This window comes from Cryptomeria japonica, chromosome 4 (genome assembly GCF_030272615.1).
Source record: "Cryptomeria japonica chromosome 4, Sugi_1.0, whole genome shotgun sequence".
Taxonomy (NCBI): domain Eukaryota; kingdom Viridiplantae; phylum Streptophyta; class Pinopsida; order Cupressales; family Cupressaceae; genus Cryptomeria; species Cryptomeria japonica.
This window is the reverse complement of record NC_081408.1, coordinates 214,622,950-214,645,180: the sequence shown is the minus strand read 5'-3', so window position 1 is coordinate 214,645,180 and position 22,231 is coordinate 214,622,950. Positions and strand designations below refer to the sequence as shown.

The 22,231-nt window shown below is 38.1% G+C and overlaps 1 protein-coding gene across 2 annotated transcripts in view; it reads right to left on the bottom strand.

The window, feature by feature from the left end:
- Positions 1 to 20,865, bottom strand: part of LOC131040587 (uncharacterized protein At2g24330) — a 128,908-nt gene extending 108,043 nt beyond the window's left edge. For both annotated transcript variants that reach the window (XR_009104882.2, XM_057973536.2), the window contains exon 1: positions 20,483 to 20,865. The gene's annotated coding sequence lies outside the window, so the exon portion shown is untranslated. The remainder of the gene's footprint in view (positions 1 to 20,482) is intronic.
- Positions 20,866 to 22,231: the final 1,366 nt, after the last annotated feature.

Below are 22,231 nucleotides of genomic sequence, written 5' to 3'. Positions count from 1 at the left end.
CTCACTGAAGGACCGGCGCTTGAAATCCAAGATTGCTTTGTCCTTGCAAGATTTTAATGATTTCGCGATTTAAGGAGAACAAAGAAAATGTGTTTTATCAGTTGAATATAATTTGAGTGCACCTCGATGGAGAAAATCTACTCAAAGAGTCAAAATCGCTTCTGTCCCTCTCCCAGGGACCAGGGCGAATTTCAATGATAGCTCCTGTCCCTCTCCAAGGGACCAGAGCGATTTGCTTAAAAGACAAGTTTTGGGCGAAGGTGAAGTGAGTTTTGAGTTTGAGGCAAATGAAACAAGGCGTAACCACTCTATTGAAGATAATTTTGAAGATTGCAAGACGCCAAGTAAGCCCATATTTGCCTAGGCGCTCCTGTCCCTCTCCCAGGGACCAGAGCAATTTCCTCCTAAGACAAATTTCCCACCAAGTTGAAGCGAGTTTCATGTCAAAAATGAGTGAAGGGGAGCATAATAAATCCGTTGAAGACAAATTTGAAAGTTGGCAAAGCGCAAATGAGCTTATAAGTGCAAATTCGCTCCTGTCCTTCAGTCAAGGACCAGGGCGAAATATAGAATATCAAGTCTTTTCCTTCAAGATTGGTCGGATCCAAGCCAAGACGCATGATGGAGATGATGTTTGGAACAATCCGAAGAAAAACAAAGTTACAAAGACTATGAGAATTTGATGGAAATAGCTAACTCGCTCCTGTCCCTCTCCCAAGGACCAGAGCGAAATAGTCAAGTATGCTTAAATTTTGAATGCCACTTCCTTTTCAAACGTTCAAGAAGGAGTAAGGGACACTATTTTACGCTTTGAAGACAATTGGAGGTCGATATGATCAAGGATTAGCACAAGGAGCAAAAGTTCGCTCCTGTCCTCCAGACAAGGACCAGGGCGATATTCATTGAAACAATCATTTCCTTCAAAAAACCATATTAAGGCGAAGTCATGCAAGGTCCGAAATGTCATTAGAAAGGTGATGAACAAGGAGTTAATATTAAAAGTTGACAATTTTGAGCTAAAAATACAAAGTTCGCTCCTGTCCCTCACCAAGGGACCAGGGCAAAAATCACTCAAATATCAAATTTGCCTTGCAAGGGACAAGTTAAGTATGCGTAGAATGAATGGATGAAGTTATTTCTCGCCTTGTGACGTAAGTTGGCAATTAAAATGATCAAGGATCAAGGAGAAAAGCAAAGTTCGCTCCTGTCCCTCACCAAGGGACCAGGGCGAAAATGGTCTAAGAGACATTCATTCAAAAGATTGAATAAGATCAAGATCAAGGTTCCCAATTAAAATGCCAGTTTGGACGTAAGGGAAGTAACTTTGAACGTAAAAAGCGAGAAATTCAAGAACAAAATGCTAAAGCACTCCTGTCCCTCTGCCAGGGACCAGAGCGATGAGGTTAATATTCATTATCCTTCCCATGTCTAGGCGCCAACATCATTTTCAAATTGCATTAAATGCTAAATTTCGATGAACCTTGATATTTTTAATTAAAATTGGCATTTAATGGGTGCGCACAAGGCATTTAATTGGTTAATTTAGCCTTTTAAAAATCATTAATTACGAAGGCATTTAATTAATTAATTATTAATTTAATTAAATAAGAGGGAGAGCGCTTGGGTTTTATTTTTATATTTATACAAAAGTCGGCCTCCTTTTATTTTAATTTTTTGTTATTATTTGCCTTATTTTCAAGTCGGCCTAGAGGTAATTAAAGAGGTGAGTGCTTATATAAGGAGGGTACTTTGAAGCATTTCAAATCATCATTTAATCATTCATTTGCATGCGATTTTGGAAGACAAGGAAAAGTGCAAAATTTCCATCCAAGGAAGAGTGTGAATTTGGTTAGAAGTGGAGCGAATTCTCTATCAAAACGTTGAAGTCCTCAAGGTGGTGAAATTAAGTAAGGAGGCGCCTTTGCTAGAGGAGGGTCACGTTGAATACTTCAAACTTCGATTTTTGCCTAGGCGAATTTCCCAATTTTGCATTTTGTTAGAGTTAGCTCTCAAAGTGAGGTATGGCAAGATCTCCTTTGTCCAAATTTTGAATTTTGAAACGTCCTAGTCTTAATCTAAATTTTGAATTTTGAAATTTTGAATTTCCAGTAGCTCATATTTAGGAAATGATAACTCAAGGACTTATCATGAAGTTTCCTAAATTCAATCTTTAATCCAATCTATATTTATGCATTGCAAAATCTGTTACTCATTATGAAATGTTGTGTAGGTGTTACGATGGCGACCCCGAAGGCAGGAGCATCCACCAGTCGTCCAGCTCTCATGAAGGAGGATCAGAAGAACGAAGAATTGGAGACCAAGATCGTGTCTAAGTGGAGCAACATTGGAGATACCAACCTGGGAAACTTCAGTGTGAAGAAGTTTCGAGAGGTCCCTTACATTGGCAAGCCATCACCTGTCGCAAGGAGAATAATTGAAAGTGGCATTATCAAGGCGGTCGGCTTCCCTCCAGCAATCCAGTGCCATGAGTTGATGATCGAGTGTGCTCGCCATTATGATCCACAGTCCAGATCGATAGTGTCCAAGGAGGGAGACACTTTTGCTTATCTTTCAGAGGAGGCTATCAGTGAAGCTCTTCACTTGCCAGAACATAAAGATATGATTTATAAAAGCTTAGAAGGAGCCAGGTCCATGTATGAAGATGATCCAGACACTTGCTTGAGCATCATCAACAAAAATTGGTTACTCAAGAGTCGTCCTCGCCTGAGCAAGATTCCGAACACACCACATAGGATCGACTTCCAGGAGGAGTACAGAGATTTGATAGCATTACTCAACCGAGTTACAGGGGCTCCTCAAGCCTTCTATTTTGAGAAGTGGATGTTCTACTTCATCCAAGTGATAGTTCAAGGAAAAGGAACAATTCATTGGGCTAAAATGATTAGCCATTGCTTGGACGTGCAGTTAAGAAGACTGAAGGCTACCAAGTCCTTCCACATGAGTTCATACATCATATATGCCTTGATCAGGAGTTTTGAATATGCAGGACTGCCTCACAGAGGAGTGATCGGGAGAGGGCCCGGGGAATTTAGAGTTTGTGATTCCTATGTTCACTTGCATCATCCGCCAGGAAGTAACTACAAGTTAGTCAATGATACCTTCACGAGGAACATCACCAGGACATTGCAAGGCGGGATTCACAATCGGCTATCTCAAGATGCACAAGAGCTTATAAAGAGGTACGGTGCTTGGTTCATCCAATTTCAGAAGTTTACATATATTAGAGTTCATGGATGTCCTTCACCTCCCTACATGTTGCAAAAATATCCGACAGACAGAATAGTGTTACTTGAGGTAATTAGACAATTGGCAGCGTATGCAAAGGCATTCAGACACAGGCATGGAAATGGAGTTCCTGTTCCTATCATACTAGGAAATTCAGTTGAGATATGTCCTAATGCCCTAGCCATGGATGATGCGGAAAAGGAGTTAGCTTTATATTCATTTTCGTTCTTTGCCATGAGAGAGAGTTTTGATCCTTATGGGTATATAGAAGAGACAGTCGGAAGGAAATACAGACATGAACCTCAGGTAGAGGACTTTGTGATGAATCTCTCAGATGATCTTGAAGTGAAAAGAAAGATGCATTCCAGATTGCCTTTAGACTTTATCAGAAAATGCAAAATTTACAGAGTGGCCGACCAAGCTTAGGACAGTGGCAGACATCTCCAATCATCTTATGACCGAGAAAGCAAAGCAGTAAGGCTAGATTGGAACGAACCTGAAATTTTGGATCTAGATGCTTTGATGGCTCCAGTTTTGTCTTGTACTCGCAGATGGGTTGATGTGCAACATCAAAAGTTGAGAGAGCAGGGCATATCTATGACTTTTACTTTGGAGGAAAGCCCAGGTGAGGGAGGAGCAAGTGTAAGTGAAGGTAATCCTAATCCCAGAAGCACAAGCGAAGGCAACCTTCGAAGCGTAAGTGAGGGTAATCCTCATCCTAGAGGCTCAAAGAGAAAAGAGAGACCTGAGAAAAGGGAATCCTCCAAGAAGAAGCCAGAGGCCAACCGAGATCGTTCATCCGGCACATCTTCTCGACAAGAGAAGAGGACACTTGAAATGGAGGAATCTATGGAATCAATGGTACAAAACGATAAACATGAAGAAGGACAGGCATCTCAAAGTTCATCAAGCCGATCTCTCCAAGTCAATGAACTACATGAAGACAAAAACGAGGACGAAGTGACATCTCCTCTCAGAGAAGAAGAAACATTGCCTAATGAGATACAGGTTAGAGAAACAAGATCTGCCATTCCAGATTGGTTAAAAGAGAGACTAACAAGGGTGATTGTGATCGAGGGCGAAGATAATGTGATTGATTTAGAGAGCCTTGTTGGAAATTCTCAGGAAGTGACAGAAAAGAGGAAGGCTACTAAGATGTCCAAGATGATCAGAGATGAGACAGGATCCAAGAAATTGCAGATAGCTACACCAGCAGTGGACAAGTATGAAGGTGAGATCCTCGCAGAGGAATATGATGTAGAGACATTTGAGCTTGGTCCACTCACAGCCGAGCAGACGTTGGATGATGCCACTGACTCATTTGAGGCACTTAAGGACAAGCTTAGAGAAGAAATGGAAAAGAGTAGGAAGCTTGAGCGAGAGGTCAATGCTTGGAGAGGCTACTTTAGCCATCTCAATCAGCCTTTGAGACGTCAGGATCCAGCAGTATCTCCTACACAGGCACTTCCCCTTGAATCAGTTGGCGAGGCAGAGAGAGTCAGGAGTTTGGTTCAGCTTATGAGCTCGTGGATTGACAAATCCCATACCGTTGCTATTGAATTTGCAACAAGGATGATGCAGACCATTCACCGAGCTATTCAGGTTCTTGAGGTCATCCACAACCTAATGATAACTGTAGCTGCTTTTGCTCATACTAAGGATGTTATCATTCCTGTCCTGCAAGTAATCAGGCAAACATCAAGGAAGGTCCTAGCACAAGAAAAGATAATAGATGGAGGACCTCATAGTTTACTCCAATGGTCAACTTTACTCCAGATGAAGGAAGTTCTTTTTGAGGACATCAGTAACAAATGCAATCAAGTTGAAGAGATTATCCATCCGATCCAAGACAAGGTGTTTGAAGTATTATGTGCTATTCTTGGCAGGAGGATTGCAGTTGAGACAGATGTGGATTTGCAAGAATTAGAAGATAGAGTCAAGGTCATCTTTTGCAAAGATGAGAATGTTATTACAAATGAGCAACGAGATCAGATGTTTGCCACCATGCTCCTGATTGAGAAGATCAAAGAACTTGAACCTGGATGGGACGCTGCTCTTCTCAAGGCTTTCGATCAGGTCATCCACTTGGAGGAATGAATGAAGAATCTTCCCGAGATTCCAATTGCTGAGATCGAAGGAATCGTGTCTAGATTCATTGCATATGCTAAAAAGGAGCATTGGAAAGGGAATAAGATTCTAAAAGAAAGGTTGTTATAGATGATGTGGCACCTTAATTGTCATTGGTCTATGTTTCCTAGATTTTTGTGCCAAATTTAATATTTGGCTATGCATTTAATGTTGTGCAATAAAAGGGAAACTTTTGTAATCAAACCCTAATTAGGGTTTAGGTGTCATAATCTTGGCCATTGATCTTCTTTTGATCTGGACCGTTCATTGTAATTGAGGATGCTATATATACCCTCATTCCTTTTCATTTTGTCATTAGATATCAGCATTAGTGATTAGAGATTAGCAATTTGATAGAAGCAAGTATTTTGTAACAAGATTGAGCTTTGAAGAAGGAATTTCAAACAATTGTTGTTCATGATGGCTTTGAGATCAATAAAATATTGAAGTTATGGTGTTTTATTGCAATTCTTATGGTTATCTTCATGGTTGTTTACTTTCTTGAATCATTCTCAGTCAAAGTAGTATTTAAGTTTGAAGGACTAAGTGTTGGGCTTGATCTTTGGTGAGATTCATATTCCAAACCACTAGCTTCTTGCTGATTGTAAGAACGCCTTGTGTGGTCAACTGGAGAAACTTGAATTACTTAAACCTTCAATCGTCATTGAGCTTTGGATATGTGCCTTCGTGGTAGTGTCCATGATCCTTGGTGAATTGAAAGATCATTTGTTACCTTAGAAGATCGCATCAATTTCAGTTGAGTTGTTATTTCATGGCAATATTGAAGTTGGTAGAATCTCGCCAAGTCTAGCCTACATTGAGTTGTTCTTAGGATTAGATTAGAGTTTATCTCTTGCAAGCCTTCCCCTTTTGATCTTTTTTGGAATTCATTAGTATTAGGAAATCTTGTTCCTGCATTTCGGATACGTAAGGCCCCTTGATGAAACAGCAATCACAACGACCACTGGTGCTTATCCACACGTAGAGACCCTACATAAAAGAACATTGGAGTCATCCTGATTGATCCTTTTTTGCGACATCTTCAGCAATCAAAGACTTTATTCAAGAGAGGATAAGGTACCCTTGGGTATTTTATTCTGTGTATGATTGTGTACAAAATACACGTCAACACGTCCCCGAGAGATCCGTAGTATGGGGACACAGGTGGAAAATCCCAGGGACACATCCCTATGTATCATAGGGTTAATCTTATTCTCTGTTGTTGCTCAATTTGGCGTTGAATTCTAATTGCATTCTTTCTTATGTCTTTGTGTTCGCAGGTGCTGAGATGGACTTGTTTCAGTTTTGCTTCTACACCCGATTATTTATTTCTGTTATTTTTTAATCTTCTTTGGGTTGTACATCTGGCACAGTGACAGGACAGTCTTCTAATTTTAGTTCTTTTAGGCTAGCACTGTGATATGACTTTCATTTGTTATTTTGGTTGTTGGGCGCTCGGGGAATCATGCTTTACTTTAAAAAGTTGACTGTTGTGTTGATGTTATCATTATTTTGGAGTTAGAGAGAGTAACTGACCCTACACATATCTCTATTTAGCTGTGTCTTCTTTCATCCTTGGCAAGTGGGTGGTTGTTGGGTCTATTTTCAGACTGGGAAGTTTCACACAAAGGCTATTTTTACGTGCACATTGCAGTGGAACAAGTGGAGTAGGAATTTGAACAAAGTATTGGTAATAACAAAAAAAAAAGGAAGAAGAATTTTTCGATAAGGAAGGATGCTGAGATGAACCTGTTGGATGCCCAGAACACAACATTGCTTATGACTGAAATGAGCCTGTTGAAAAGGATAGCTAAGTTCCCATTATATTTTAATGTTGCCTAGTGGCAATTAAAATATTAATCATATTGTAATAATTTGAGCGATTACATGTCTATTGGGCTGGGCTCAAAATGAAACGAGTTGTAACTTGTAAATTATGTAGGCCCCAAATTGGGCGCTAAAAGCAAATTCCAAAATTATGTAAAGTGGCGGCAATCTTCTCTAGCCGACTTGGGGGAAAACATGAGTATGAATCTTGTATATAAACAAGATTCATTTCATACTTCAAACACATCATTTTTTTTTATCAAGCAAGTATATCATATGCCTTATGCGAACTTAATCAGCAAACTTGGATATCAGTGTGCAAAGCTGGTGAGTGACCTAAGCCTTCATACTGCTGCGAGCTTATCTGATCATTAAGCGAACTTATTAGGCAGCTTGATGGGCAAATTGGTGTCTTCATACTTCAACGATTTTCTTCCCCAAGTGGTGTCGATATTCTGCCCATTCTAAAGATTGATATTCCGCAGCTGCATATACTTGGTTTGAATCTGCCCTAGATTGATACTACAATCAGATAAGTAATCTGATATATACTGTTCATGTAATCTGCTTATAAATAAAAGATCCAATCTGAATCTTTGATGCTGGGTTTTTCCTCCAAGAGGGAGGTTTTCCCAGGGTATTTGGTGTCTTGTGTCTTGTGTTTCATTGTTATTATTGTTTATTCACAGTCTGATTATAATTTAATTGGTTAGATTAACATCTGATTGCTTAAAATTAACATGGTATCAGAGCTTTAGGTTCATTCAAATAATCATATTATTAGTTGCCCTTCACTTTCAGTTTGCTGTTTTAGTTTTGCAAGATGGTTACAGGTCTGAAAGTAGAGGATAGACTTGAAGGTGCCCTCAATTTTACATCATGGAAAGTTCGTGTTGAAATGTGGCGACTGATCAGCAAAGTATTGTACACTCAGCATGTACAGTACCCTAAAAAGGCCGACTTTGTTTGTTGCCCTAAAAATGCATGTTATAAGTGGTTGGGATGCTTAAGGCATTGTAAGTTTGATGTACTGTTTTTGCTGGATAATAAGAAAGATTGGACGACTGTGTATGGTGGACGTAACCCATTCTGGGTGAACCACGTTAAATCTCTGTGTTATCTGTGTCCTATTTTATTTCTTTATCTTTTGTATTTAAATCTGCATATAATTGTTAGTTCATATTTGCTTCGGATCTGCTTGAAACCCTAACAATTGGTATCAGAGCGAGGTATTCTATAAATTGGCAGGACTCTCAGATCTGAGTGGGAGCAATGGAGGATTCCAAATTCAAGGTCGAAAAGTTTAACGGTCAGAATTATCAGTTATGGAAAATGCTGTTGGAGGATTACCTGTATCAAAAGGATTTGTGGCGGCCATTGGAAAGAAAGGCAAAGAAACCGACCACAATGTCAGATGAAGAGTGGGACATTTTAGATAGAAAGGCACTGGGATCCATTCGATTATGCCTTGCGCCGTCTATAGCATTCAATATAACAGAAGCAAAAACGGCTGTAGATTTGATGGCAACATTGGCTAAGTTGTACGAGAAACCCTCAGCTTCGAATAAGGTATTTCTTATGAAGCGTTTGTTTAATTTGAAAATGAGTGAGGGAGGATCTGTAGCGGAGCACTTAAATGAATTTAACACAATTACCAGTCAATTGTCTTCGGTAAAAATTACCTTTGCAGAAGAGGTTAGGGCTCTCTTGATTTTATGTTCTTTGCCAGAAAGCTAGAATAGCTTGGTTATGGCTGTAAGTAACTCTGTCTCTAGTAAAAACACTTTGGTATTTGATGATATTGTTGGTGTTATCCTAAGCGAGGAAATGCGAAGGAAAAGCACAGGTGAGACTCCAACATCATCGGGTAGTGTTTTGAATGTGGAGAACAGAGGAAGATCAAAGGAAAGAGGAAAAGGCCCTAGGAATGAGAAGTCATGAGGAAAGTCAAAAAAAGGACGCTCTAAATCTAGAGGAAAGAAAGATTGCTTGTACTGCGGAAAGCCTGGTCATCTAAAGAAAGACTGTTGGTCTCGGAAAAACAAAGAAAGAGACAAAAATGAAAATGACAGTAAGGAAGCTAATATTGCAAGTAATACTTTACAAGATGCTTTAATCTTATGTTTGGATAATGTTAATGATTCTTGGGTAATAGATTCTGGGGCTTCATTTCATGCTACACCCCATAGAAAATATTTTCTAGATTATGTTCAAGGTGATTTTGGACAGGTATATTTGGGTGATGATGAGCCCTGGCAAATTGTTGGAAAATGAAAGATAAAGATCAAGTTGCAGAATGGTAATGACTGGTTTCTGCAGGAGGTAAGACATGTTCCTAATTTAAGAAAAAATTTAATTTCTGTAGGGCAACTAGGTAGTGAAGGTTGCATAGTTACCTTCTTAGACAGTATGTGGAAGGTCACTAAAGAATCATTAGTAGTAGCTAAAGGTGCGAAGGTAGGCACATTATATCTGTGTACTGGTAACACTTACTCTACCTTGGCTGCTACAGATAAAGTTACTGCAGGGACAACAACAATAAATGTTGCAAGAACAGATTCGATAATGTGGCACCATAGGCTTGGGCACATGAATGAGAAAGGGATGAAAACCCTTCACTCCAAAAATATATTGCCAGGACTAAGGAAGATTGATTTAGAGTTCTGTGAAAACTGTGTTTATGGTAAACAGAAAAGAGTCAGATTTTTCAAGGTTGGGAAAGAGAAGAAGAGTGAGAAGTTAGAGCTTGTACATTCAGATGTATGGGGACCAGCTCAGGTATCATCTCTTGGTGGCTCTTGTTATTATGTTATTTTTATTGATGACTCAACCAGAAAAACATGGGTATATTTCCTAAAACAAATAATCAGATGTTTTTGAAACTTTTAAGAAATGGAAATCTTTGGTTGAGAATGAGACAGGAAAAAAGTTGAAGTGTCTCAGATCGGATAATGGAGGTGAGTATTGCAGCAAAGCATTTGAAGATTACTACTCCTTAAATGGGATTCGAAAGCAGAAGACAGTTCCAGGAACTCCACAGGAAAATGGTGTGTCAGAGAGAATGAATAGGACTATTATGGAACGCACGAGGAGCATGAGATTGCATGTTGGATTGCCCGTACATTTTTGGGCAGATGTTGTACATACTGCTGTCTATTTGATAAATAGAGGACCTTCAACTCCTTTGGACAGTGGTATTCCAGAGAAGGCATGGACTGGTAAAAAGGTAAATTATTCTTTTCTAAAAACTTTTGGTTGCGAAGCTTTTGTCCATGTTGATAAAGAAAACAGAACCAAGCTTGATGTTAAATCTTAGAAATGTACCTTCGTTTGATATGGGATAAATGAATATGGCTATCGGTTATGGGATTTTGAAAATAAGAAAATAATTAGAAGTAGAGATGTTATATTCAATGAGAAGGTTATGTATAAAGAACAGATGCAGGAAAAGAAGCATGAACAGGACAAACAAGAATATGTGGTGTTGGATGAGGTTCCTGAAAATGAAATGCCACAGGTACTTGATGTTCAGCAACAACAGATTGTCCCACAAACTCCTGCAAGTGTTAGACGTTCTACAAGGACAAGTAGACCCCCTGAAAGATTTTCTCCTTCTTTGTATTCTATTTTATTAACGGATTCTGGTGAACCAGAAGAATATGAAGAAGCGATGCAGGTAGATGCCAAACAACAGTGGGAGCTAGGCATGAAAAAGGAGATGGACTCCTTGATGAAAAATAAGACTTGGGACTTAGTCCCTTTACCTGCAGAAAAAAGAGCCTTGCCTAACAAATGGGTTTATCAGTTGAAGGAGGAGGAAAGAGGTCAGAAAAGATATAAGGCCAGACTTGTGGTAAAAGGTTTTGCACAGAAAAAGGGTATAGATTATAATGAAATATTTTCTCCAGTTGTAAAAATGACTTCAATTAGAACTATACTTAGTCTTGTGGCTGTAGATGATTTACATCTTGAACAATTAGATGTCAAAACAGGTTTTCTCCGTGGAGATTTGGAAGAGAAAATTTACATGTTGCAACCACAGGGATATGAGGTCAAAGGTAAGGAGAACTTGGTGTGCAGGTTGAAGAAAAGTCTGTATGGCCTAAAGCAAGCACCCCGGCAATGGTATTTAAAATTTGATAGTTTCATGGCTGAACACGGTTATCATAGATGTCATTCTGATCATTGTGTATATTTTAAGAGATTTGATAATGGCAGTTATATTATCCTGTTGCTTTATGTTGATGACATGCTTGTTGTTGGGTATAACATGCAACATATAAATGATCTTAAACAGAAATTAGCCAAGTCATTTGCTATGAAGGATTTGGGTGCAGCTAAGCAAATTCTCGGTATGGGGATTACACGGGACAGGAAAAATAGAACCTTGAATTTGTCCCAAAGTGAGTATATAAAGAAGGTGTTGAAAAGATTTAACATGCAGGATGCAAAAGCAGTTAGTACACCTTTGGCTAGTCATTTCAAATTGACTAAGGAGATGTGCCCAAAGGCACAGGAAGAGGTTAATAAAATGTCTAACATCTCGTATTCATCAGCTGTTGGCAGTTTGATGTATGCAATGGTATGCACAAGGCCAGATATTGCACATGCAGTGGGAGTTGTGAACAAGTTTATGAGTAATCCGGGCATGGAACATTGGAATGCTGTGAAATGGATTCTTCGGTATTTGAAAGGAACTACTACGAAGGCATTATGTTTCAAAGGATCTAATGCTGCTCTAAGCGGATTTGTTGACTCTGATCTGGCGGGTGATATTGATTCACGGAGGAGTACTACAAGGTATGTTTTTACTATAGGGGGAACTACAGTCAGTTGGATTTCTAGGCTGCAAAAGGTTGTTGCACTTTCAACCACTGAAGCTGAGTATGTTGCTGCTACAGAAGCCAACAAGGAGATGATTTGGTTGCAATGTTTTCTAGAGGAATTGGGTCAAACACAAGAGGATAGCCCATTGTATACTGATAGCCAGAGTGCCATTCATCTTGCGAAGAACTCTGCTTTTCATTCAAGGACAAAGCACATTCAGCTCAGGTACCACTTCATCCGAACTGTTTGGAGGAGGGTCAATTACGGCTTGAGAAGATTCACACAAGTGAGAATCCTGCCGATATGTTCACGGAGGCAGTTCCACAGAAGAAGCTGATTTCTTCATCAGTTTCTGTTGGTCTTCTTGATTGATAATTGTGGAATTTATACCAATCGAGTCCTAGTGTTTTATCCAGCGGATGTTGCATGTACAGTGGTGTCGTGTAGTATTAGTCTCCAAGTGGGAGATTGTTCGGTGTGGAGCCTAATCAGTCTCCAAGTGGGAGATTGTTGAAATGTGGCGACTGATCAGCAAAGTACTGTACACTCAGCATGTATCCTCGTCGGGGTTTGGGGTCGGGCAGGGGTTCGGGGGCAGCAGCCCCCGAGAAAAGTGGGGGTTCGGGGGCGGCAACCCCTGAGAAAAGTGGGGGTTCGGGGGCGGCAACCCCCAAGAAAAGTGGGGGTTCGGGGGCGGGAGCCCCCGAGAAAATTTTTTTTACCGTTTTTCGTTGTTGAAAACTGACATTGTAATAAAACCATAAAAAGGCCGACTTTGTTTGTTGCCCTAAAAATGCATGTTATAAGCGGCTGGGATGCTTAAGGCATTGTAAGTTTGATGTACTGTTTTTGCTGGATAATAAGAATGATTGGACGACTGTGTATGGTGGACGTAACCCATTCTGGGTGAACCACATTAAATCTCTGTGTTATCTGTGTCCTGTTTTATTTCTTTATCTTTTGTATTTAAATCTGCATATATTTGTTAGTTCATATTTGCTTCAGATCTGCTTTAAACCCTAACAGTTCGTGTCCTCCTTGCACTTGAAAAATTAGAGCTGTTACAGTTTGTGGAAGATATGGATCTGACTGAACCTTCGGATTCGAAAGAGCTAAAGCAATTCAAGAAGAATGCTCTCAAAGCATAGAAGTTCCTTATTGATTCCGTGAAGGATCATCTTGTTCCAGTCATCTCCAAATTGAAGACAGCCCGAGAGATGTTCAAACATCTAGAAGGGATATATGAGATCAACAACATCAGCCGGACACTCACATTGAGGCAGCAACTTCTTCAAGTCAAAAAGTGCAAAGGAGATTCAGTCATGTCCTTCTTCATGAAGATTTCAGAATTGAAGGACCAACTCAGCGCCATTGGAAGCGAGGCTGTGGACAAGGATATTGTCATGATTACTTTGAATGGTCTTCCTAACTCTTGGGATCCCTTCATTCAAAGCATAAGTGGAAGAGCTGAATTCCCTTCCTTCGATCGCCTCCGGTCAAATTGCATTCAAGAGGAGTCACGCCTTGCTACCAGAGAAATGCATAAAGGCTCTCATGGAGGAGATCAACATGTGCTTGCATCTCAACATGTTAGAAGAAAGGGAGGCCATTGGAAGAAGAACAACTTCAAAAGGGATAGAGACTTCAGGCCTCCTGCTTTCGATTCAAGGAAGAAGCCAAGGGATCTTTCACGTGTCTATTGCTTCAGATGCGACAAGTTTGGACTTTATGCCAAAGAATGTCAGAATTCGCCCATGCAAGGGGAGGCCAACCTGAATGAAGTTGCAAACTCAAAGGATAATGAAGACTATCTCTTCATTTCTGCCTTGTCCAGTAATGTGCCAACCAATAGCAACACTTGGTTGATCAAAAGTGGTACATCTAGACACATCAGGGATATCGAGAGCATCTCCCAGACTTGATGGAGAAAGAGTCCAACCTTCATGTGGTAATTGGTGATGATGCTCAATATTCGATAAGAGGTTTTGGTAGCACTTCTTTAAATTTAGAATCTGGCATGTCTTTGCATCTTAGTGATATCTTATTTGTACCTGGAATTAAGAGGAATTTGATTTCTATTTCTGCTCTAGAAGATGCATCTTAGTGATATCTTATTTGTACCTGGAATTAAGAGGAATTTAATTTCTATTTCTGCTCTAGAAGATGAAGGTTATCAAATAGCATTTTTTGAGGGTAAAGTACTTGCATGGCCTAAGAAATCTAGCATTAAATCTGCTCGTGTTATTGGAAATAGATATGATAGTTTGTATAAGCTTTCAGCTAACCCCATTCGAGCACTCATTCATGAAGCTCCTGAATCTAGCAAGCTATGGCATAGAAGGCTCGATCATCTTCACTATCAGGTACTTCCTTCACTTGAAAGGATGGTTACAGGTATGCCTAAACTTAATCAATCTCATGATGATGCTTGCAAAGGTTGTGCATTAGGTAAGAACACTAAAAGTCCATTTCATAAAAGTGAAAGTAGAGCTACAGAAAAATAAGCATTTGTTCATTCTAATCTATGCGGGCCTATGTCTGTTCCTTCACCTAGCGGATTTCTATACTATGTTACATTTATAGATGATTTTTCTAGAAAGACTTGGATTTACTTTCTAAAATCTAAAGAATCTGATGAAGTGTTAAGTAGGTTTAAAGAATTTAAAGCTCTAGCTGAAAATATGTCTGGTAAAAGGATTAAAGTGCTAAGATCTAACAATGGAGGTGACTACACCTCAAGTAGCTTCAATGACTTTTGTGTAGAAACAGGAATTAAGAGGGAGTTCTACATTCCCTACAATCCTCAGCAAAATGGTGTAGCTGAACAAAAGAATAGAACCATTGTTGAAGCTGCCAAAGCTATGATTCACGATCAGGACCTGCATACCTTCTTATGGGCTGAAGCATCCAAGACTAATGTGTACATTCAGAATAGACGTCCTCACCGTGTCCTGGAGAACATAACTCCCGAGGAAGCTTTCACAAGAGTCAAACCAGATATCAGCCACCTAAGGATCTTTGGAAGTCCTGTCTATGTTCATGTGCCAAAGGAAAAGAGGACTAAGTTAGAGCCTTCCGGGAAGAAGGGTATCCTTGTTGGATATAGTGAATCTTCCAAGGCATTTCGCATCTACATTCCTGGTCAAAGGTACATTGAGGTAAGTAGGGACGTCACCTTTTAAGAAAATATTGATTTCAAAAAAAATCTAAAGGTTCTCTTATTGACAATGATAAAGAAGTTAATGATAATCAAGATATGGATATTGATTCTAACCCTGAGATTCAGAGGGAGCCTATTGAGCCTCCTGAACCTATTGAGCATGATGATCCTCCTGAGCCTCTGGTTCCAACTGATGGACCTAGAGATATTGCAGTTAGCAAGAAAAGACCACTTTGGGTTAGAAGCACAATTCAAGATGCAGAAAAGTTTGCAGCTCCTAGTGGCACTTTCAGAGAAAGTAAGAGACCTCGGAAGCTCTCTAACTATGTTGCAATGATGTGCAACATCATTGAGGCTAAACCATCCAGCACAGAAGAAGCTATGAACCAACAAGCTTGGAAGTTAGCTATGGACGAAGAGTATCAATCTATCATCAAGAATGATGTCTGGGATATTGTGCCTAGACCTAAAGGTAAGTCTATTGTTTCTTCCAAATGGTTGTTTAAAATTAAACATGCGGCTGATGGTAGTATAGAGAAATATAAAGCTAGATTTGTAGCTCGTGGTTTTTTTCAAAAGGAAGGCATAGATTATGAAGAAACATTTGCTCCTGTTGCTAGATATACTTCTATTAGAACTATTATAGCTATTGCTGCAGCCAAAGGTTGGAAATTACATCAAATGGATGTAAAGACTGCCTTCTTTAATGGTGTTATTGAAGAAGAAGTCTATATTGAACAACCTGAAGGTTATGAGATTCATAATAGAGAGACTCATGTGTGCAAATTGAAGAAAGCTCTCTACAGTCTCAAGCGAGCCCCTAGAGCTTGGTATGAAAGAATTGATAAGTACTTAGTTGGTTTAGGATTTTATAAGAATGATGCTAACCCTAACATTTACTTTAAAGTATTTAATAGTGAAATGCTAATTTTGGTTTTATATGTTGATGATTTATTTCTAACAAGTGAAGATAGTCTCATCATTAGGTTTAAGAAAGAATTAGCTACTAAATTTGAAATGAAGGATCTAGGTCTAATGCATTACTTTCTAGGGTTAGAAGTGTGGCAAAGACCTAATGAAATCATTCTAAGTCAAGGTAAATATACTATTGATATATTGCAAAGATTTGGTATGACGGATTGTAAACCTATGTCTACTCCTATGGAAACTAACTTGAAGAAGTTGAGCATTTCTGCAGCTAACTCTGATTTTGCAGATCCTTCAGAGTACAGGCAGTTGATTGGATCCTTGATGTATCTAGTCAACACTAGACCAGATATTTGCTATGTCGTGAGTGCACTTAGCCAATTCATGAACCAGCCAATGCATGTTCACTTGGTGGCAGCCAAGCACATCCTGAGATACTTGCGTGGAACAATTGGCTATGGGCTAAAGTATCCAATCAACACAATAATCAATTTGGAAGGCTACTCTGATTCTGATTGGGCTGGAAGTGTTACTGACAGGAAAAGCACTTCAGGAATCTGTTTCAGCTTGGGTTTCGCTATGATCTCTTCGGCCAATAGGAAACAATCCTCAGTTGCACTGAGTACTACAGAAGCTGAATACATTGCTTCAAGTGTAGCAACTGGAGAAGCAATTTGGCTTCGCAAGCTTCTTGTTGGGTTGTTTGGACAACCTTAGGAATCCATTGTTATTTACTGTGATAATCAGAATTGTATTAAAATGTCTAATAATCCTGTGTTTCATGACAAGTCAAAACATGTGGAAACTCATTATCACTATGTTCGTGATATGGCACAAAGAGGTGCCATCCAACTGAAATATATCAGCACTGATGAACAGGTTTCAAATGTTCTCACCAAGCCTCTAGCTCGAGTGAAGTTTGAGTACTTCAGAGAGAAGCTTGGAATTGTGGAGAACTCAGCATTGATTGAGAGGGAGTCTTAATCTCAATAATGCAATTTAGTTTGCATCCTCCACCCTCTGCGGGCAATGCAAGGTGGAGTCACCCTCTGCAGGCAATGCAAGGTGATAGTATTTTCTTTTCTAGGAGAAGGTTGAGGTGAAAGACCTCTTCCACCCTCTGCGGGCAATGCAAGGTGGATCCATCCTTTGCGGGCAATGCAAGATGGAAAGTTTTGTTGGTTTCTTGCAGGTCACCCTTCATCCTCTGCGGGCAATGTAAGATGAAGAGGTCCATGATGTATTATTACAATATGTGATTGCTTGTTATAATCCTCCCTAGCTAAGAGGGAATGTTGAAATGGATAGCTAAGTTCGGATTATATTTTAATGTTGCCTAGTGGCAATTAAAATATTAATCATATTGTAATTATTTGAGCGATTACATGTCTATTGGGTTGGGCTCAAAATGAAACGTGTTGTAACTTGTAAATTATGTAGGCCCCAAATTGGGCACTAAAAGCAAATTCCAAAATTATGTAAAGTGGCGGCAATCTTCTCTAGCCGACTTGGGGGAAAACATGAGTATGAATCTTGTATATATATTATAAACAAGATTCATTTCATACTTCAAACACATCATTTTTTTTATCAAGCAAGTATATCATATGCCTTATGCGAACTTAATCAGCGAACTTGGATATCAGTGTGCAAAGTTGGAGAGCAACCTAAGCCTTCATACTGCTGCGAGCTTATCTAATCATTGAGCGAACTTATTAGGCAGCTTGCTGGGCAAATTGGTGTCTTCATACTTCAGTGATTTTCTTCCCCAAGTGGTGTTGATATTCTGCCCCTTCTAAAGATTGATATTCTGCAGCTGCATATACTTGGTTTGAATCTGCCCTAGATTGATACTACAATCAGATAAGTAATCTGATATATACTGTTCATGTAATCTACTTATAAATAAAAGATCTGATCTGAATCTTTGATGCTGGGTTTTTCCTCCAAGAGGGAGGTTTTCCCAGGGTATTTGGTGTCTTGTGTCTTGTGTTTTATTGTTATTACTGTTATTCACAGTCTGATTATAATTTGATTGGTTAGATTAACATCTGATTGCTTAAAATTAACAGAGCCTACGGAACCCCAGAATGTTGATTCTCCTGTTTCACTAAGAAATTTTAGAGATGTTTTTCGAATCAAGCACTTGGATATGAATGTTGGTTCAAGAAATTCTGATGCAAGGTGGTGTTATTTTGTTCTTTTAAATTGTTAAAATTTTCTGTTATAAACATGTTGACATTGTGTTACAAATTTTGTAAAAAGGACTGCCTGATTCACGACCTTTAATTGGTTTCTAAAACCTGGACTGCATTACATACACACTGTTATCTTATGAAAACTATATTTCGTGGAGCCTCATTGCAATGTATCTAGTCTAAGTTTCCCATTTCAATAGTTGGAAAAAGTGCCTGCATGTAATTTGTACAAGGTAATAGCTAAACAAAAATCCTTCTGAAGCTGTATAAATAGTACCCAATCAAAGAAAGTGGTCAATAATACATTACAGTAAACTTATGAAATAGCTTCTATGGGATCCACTCTATATTTTGACTTAAAATTTGTTAATCTGTATGTAATATGAAGTGAGCAGATAATGAAGGAGAAATATATGCTTGCTAAAATTACATTCTCCTCCCAGCATCCCTCAGTTCAGCACATTAAAATGGAAGCGAAGGAAATCACAAAATAAACTAAGCATGCCCGTTTAAGCTGATATGCTTATGCTTGCTGGTTTATATCCTACTGATTCATAAGGATCAGAAGAATGACTTCCACATTCCAGCAATTGCAACTCTCCAAAACCACCCAATTTTGTTAGCAGGACAAAATTGCTAAATTCTGCAAGTGGCAATTTCAAAAATAGCGGATACCTTGAATCACTAATTTTTAACTGTTACAATGGTTTCACAACCACCAGGGCAATTTTGTAACTACTGTGGCGAATTACAAAACTACCAGTCTGCACAAAAGGAGTGGTTTTACTTTTGTCACAACAGCAGAAATCTGAAATTTGTAGTGAAGAGTTCAATGTTTCTCCTTCCACTTCTGCGTCCAGGACCTTCTAGTGGATGAGGAGGACATCCCAATAGATTTGAATGTTGTAGAACATTCAGAAGTAAATTCCAATTGTAGTTCACACCATAGACTTAACAGTATGTATGTAACCCAATAAAGCAAGGGTTAAATTGTATTCCACGCTATTTTGTGAATCGTTGTAGTTATCTAGCTTTTAATCATATTTCATTAACAGTGCAATTGCCACTACCAAGCTGGTTTTTCTCCTTTTGAAGTTTTCCACAATAAAATCTGTGTTGAGTGTTTACTTCTCTTTCATATCTTTCTTTCCTTCCTAGCTGTCTTTTATTTTGAATAACTAGCACAGTCCATTAATTGATTGATTTATAATTTATAATCGCATATTTTGATGAGATTACGGATCACTGACATGCATAGGAAGCAACACGAGCAATTTAAAATCAAATCCTACCTTCTTCGTCCAATTAAAAATTCTTCGTCAATCTACTAAGAAAGTGAAGCAAAGCTAAAGTTTTATATTAATCTTTTGGAAAGAAACATCTCGGAACGAAAAAAACAGACTAGCTCAAACGCTCTATCTATGCTGCATATCAGAACTCATTTCACACTTGCCATCCCGAGAACTGTTACAAAACAAAACCTATGCCAAAAGAATTGACGAGCTACACAAACTAGCAAATCTAACATTTCTTAATGAAACAAAAGTGCTGGTATAGGGTATTTGCAATTTATTTTTTTAGCGAAATCTTGACTCCGGATGAAAGAAACATCCAAGAACGAGATACACGAAATCTCTTCCAAATCTATAGATAGCATAAGTTGCACCTAATTTAACATGATTAAAATTGGACCTAAATCTTAATCAACTAAACAATATGGGCAAAATATTAACACATAACCTCAAATTTCATGTTTAAATGCAAAGAAGCACCTAATCAAACAATTCGATAAGCCAAACACTGTTACAAAATTATCCATACTCATTTTAAGGACATGTGCACTCTTAATCCATCAAAATTAAAGCACCAGAAGAAAATCTAACAACATCAATCAACAAAGGCGGCCGACGCCATGTATTTACAGACAAAGAAGCAAAATAAATGTCAAATCCTAACGAAACAAACACATGTGAACAAAATCCAAGAGATTACATTACAAATTCATGCTCTAATGCAATAAAGGCCCCCAAATTAGCCGTCTACGATTCCAAAAAATGATCCAAAACCATCAAAATGGGTCCACCACTGAGCAACTAAAAAAAAACAAAAATTAACATCTGCTAAAATCGGTAAAAATCTAAGCACTTGAAAGTAGGGAAATTCCACTAACCATGGACTTTCGAGGCAAAATCTTGATCAATCTGGACCAATTTTATGTCAAAATAGAGCAAATTTAAGCTCTGAAAAATCTCAGCAGCAACACAGATTTGTGGATGCAGATCTACGGAATTCGACGTTTAAAGGGCCCTCAGAATATTCAAAACCTTCTACGAGAGTATGATAGAACGGAGGAAAAATAAAAAGGTCCACACATACTCTACGAATTTGTTTAAAGCTTCGACGGTTTCATAATCAAGATTTGTTTAAGTTGACTGGTGGAGGCCAACTGCCCCCGCTTTAATTTTATTTTACAAAGTTTAAATTTCTTATGCGGGATAGCTACAAAAGGTAAGGTAAGGTCGGTGAAGAAAGAGATCGACAGTCCTTTTTGGGTTGAAGTTATGCTTTGCATTGGGTTAGAAGGCAGGTGAATATATATAGTTTGTATATCTTATGTTTGCATTTTCTTCCTGGTTTTTGGGGTTATCCAAAGCGAGGTCAACAAGAAACGGTTTATACTTTATTTTAATAATAATAAAGGTGAAAATTGTTTTTTTTTTTTAGTGTTGATGTGAAGCCAACATCATTTTGTTATTTTTTTAATTATTTTTTTCATTATGCAAAGATTTTCTATATTATTAGCACTTGCATTGTAAGGAGGTGCAAGGGTTTCGTCGATAAAAAATTATATATAAATATGTTAGAGAGTAATTTTATGTGCATAAAAGATACATTAGTTAGTTTACAATACCTTATGTATAGAATAGTATTTTTTGTGTATACAACTTTGAAATACAATCTTGACTTTAGTTTGATAATTTGTCTTCAATCTATTAATTATCTTTAATAATTTTGCTTCATTCTTTCACTGGTCTATTTTTTTTTGTTTAAATTGATGGTTTTACACCAGTATTGTAATGGAAATGCAATGTTATGTTAATTTTGATTTATATAGATATTTATCTTATAAATTTCAAAATAACATTAGATCAATAGAGAAGCCAATAATTTTATAAAAGGTATTTAAAAATTAAATCATTAATAAGTGATTTTTCTTTTTCTTTTATAGTTAGAGGTTGGATTAAACTTGGATTCACTCATTGGGGTGAATGTTTTATTAATGGGATAACAAGTGTTTATCAAGTACCACATAGCATTTAATTGAATATAAAGACATAAAATGAATCTTCATCTCAATTTGCATTTCATGATAAGAGGCACAAGCTCTCTATAATAGGGTAGAGGAATTGGAGGAAGCAATAAACAAAGATGAGATTGAGTTCTATTCACATGATGAAAATGACGTCTTTGATTACAATACAATCTATGAGTTCTTTGAGCTATAGTGCTAATTTCCCTACAAAATAAACAAAGATAAGTTTGAGCTCTCGCCACATGTTCAAAACAATACACTACTAATTTTTTTCAGTTGCAATGAAATTATGTCTATACCACTAAATTATTGTGTGTCCAATTTATCATAAATAAAATGGTAGAAACTCAATCTTTAAAATGAGAATATTATACAATGTTATAACATGAAAGAATATAATAAAGAAAAGATGCAAACCAACTCTATAGAGGGTTGCTTTAAAAATGAAGTGAAAGTGAGCAACCAGTGACAAGGGAAGCACAAAATTAGGCAAGAGATAAGATAGATTTTCACATTGAAATCACTTAGCGGGCAAGAGAAACATGGAAGACCTTGATGAGAATGGAATAGGTAACCCAACCAATGAATGAGAACATTAAAATTGCA